Genomic DNA, 2,295 nt, shown 5'->3' on the forward strand with positions numbered 1-2,295 from the left:
TATTTAGGTTTGTGTACAAGACTACATATCCGGCAACGTCTTGTTTCCATTAAATTAGCAAATTATTTTTTACATGCTTTAAAACATTTGTACCTTTAAAAGAAGAACCTTTTTTACCGCTTTTATTGGCAATTTTCATAGAATAATTCTAAGGAATAAGAGTATACATTTCCTTATGGGTACATTACATTGCATCTCGCATTGCATGTAGGTTTCCTGTCGTTCTCAACGTTGGCAGATCGGAACAGGAAAATTTGGTCTCGCCGAATTGGTCTCGCCATTTTGGTCTCGCCGATTTGGTCTCGGGACTATTTGGTATCGTGATTATTTGGTCTCGGGACTATTTGGTATCGTGATTATTTGGTCTCGGGACTATTTGGTATCGTGATTATTTGGTATCGTGATTATTTGGTCTCGGGACTATTTGGTATCGTGATTATTTGGTTACCTAAATAGTTACCTCCTTTTCCAAAGCAATGGTACCAATAATTCGTTACCACCTTTTCCAAAACATTCTCCTACTAATTAGCTGCCACCTTTTCCAAAATATTCTCCTATTAATTAGCTGCCACCTTTTCCAAAATATTCTCCTATTAATTAGCTGCCACCTTTTCCAAAATATTCTCCAATCAATTAGATGCCACCTTTTCCAAAATATTCTATTAATTATCTGACACCTCTTCCAAAACATTCTCCTACTAATTAGCTGCCACCTTTTCCAAAATATTCTAATAATAGTTAGCTGCCACCTTTTCCAAAATATTCTCCTAATAGTTAGCTGCCACCTTTTCCAAAATATTCTCCTAATAGTTAGCTGCCACCTTTTCCAAAATATTCTCCTAATAGTTAGCTGCCACCTTTTCCAAAATATTCTCCTAATAGTTAGCTGCCACCTTTTCCAAAATATTCTTCTAATAGTTAGCTGCCACCTTTTCCAAAATATTCTCTAATTAGCTGCCACCTTTTCCAAAATATTCTCTAATTAGCTGCCACCTTTTCCAAAATATTCTCCTATTAAATATCTGACACCTTTTCCAAAACATTCTCCTACTAATTAGCTTCCACCTTTTCCAAAATATTCTCCTTATAGTTAGCTGCCACCTTTTCCAAAATATTCTCCTACTAATTAGCTGGCACCTTTTCCAAAATATTCTCCTAATAGTTAGCTGCCACCTTTTCCAAAATATTCTCCAATTAATTAGTTGCCACCTTTTCCAAAATATTCTCCTATTAATTATCTGACACCTTTTCCAAAATGTTCTCCTAATAGTTAGCTGCCACCTTTTCCAAAATGTTCTCCTATTAATTATTGACACCTTTTCCAAAATATTCTCCTATTAATTATCTGACACCTTTTCCAAAATATTTCTATTATTGCTAATAAATTGTTCGTGGTAAGAGGCGGGCTTTTAATACTCATAAATAATCTTCTTACCTCAAAACAAGGTTGGGTTGGGTTAGGTCCCGAGACCCATTTGTCCCGAGACCCAATTGTCCCGAGACATATTTGTCCCGAGACCCAATTGTCCCGAGACCCAATTGTACCGAGACACATTTGTACCGAGACCCAATTGTCCCGAGACCCAATTGTACCGAGACCCATTTGTCCCGAGATCCAATTGTCCCGAGACCAAAACGGCGAGACCAAATCGGCAAGACCAAATTGTCGCGTACCGTGGCAGATTGCTACCATTTAGTAAACGTCATTAGTCTAAAGTTTTAGGGTGGTCTGCAAATCACTATAAAACGTTCGCATGCTACGATACTTCAATCATTTCTCTCACAGTTTCTTGTTCAACCATCCGTATTTAATTTGTTACGGGTGAAGTTTCGGGTGAGGCCCCAAGAAAACCGCCACACTCCCTCACTGTAATTTTTTAGAGAAAGGAATGTTCCCTTTTTTTGGTCACTTTGAACCGTAACAAATTTTTTTTCATTTTCATCATTTAGGTTTCTTCATTATTTGTTGATTTTTATAAGGATAAAATTTTACAAATTATGCATTTCACTGCTCAGTTTTAACAGGCGTTGCCCAACATCCATCCCAAACATTCGCCCACTAACATTCATTCACGAATACCGATTTCGATAAGCTGCAACATTAACCTAATCTTTAAACTAAATGCAACCTTTCGATTGTTTGAAGAAGAAGCAAAATGTCGGTGTTCCTTTTTAGTTACTTATCGCTGTCAGTTTACCGTTAGTATCGGTCAGTTGTTTCAACACACTAAATCGTAACATATTGTTTTACATTTATGTTCTTTATGAGTCACCAACTGAACAACTTTCTACTCC

This window comes from Phalangium opilio, unplaced genomic scaffold, assembly GCF_054372755.1.
Source record: "Phalangium opilio isolate 3A_F unplaced genomic scaffold, DU_Popi_V2 ptg000046l_1, whole genome shotgun sequence".
Classification (NCBI taxonomy): Eukaryota; Metazoa; Arthropoda; class Arachnida; order Opiliones; family Phalangiidae; genus Phalangium; species Phalangium opilio.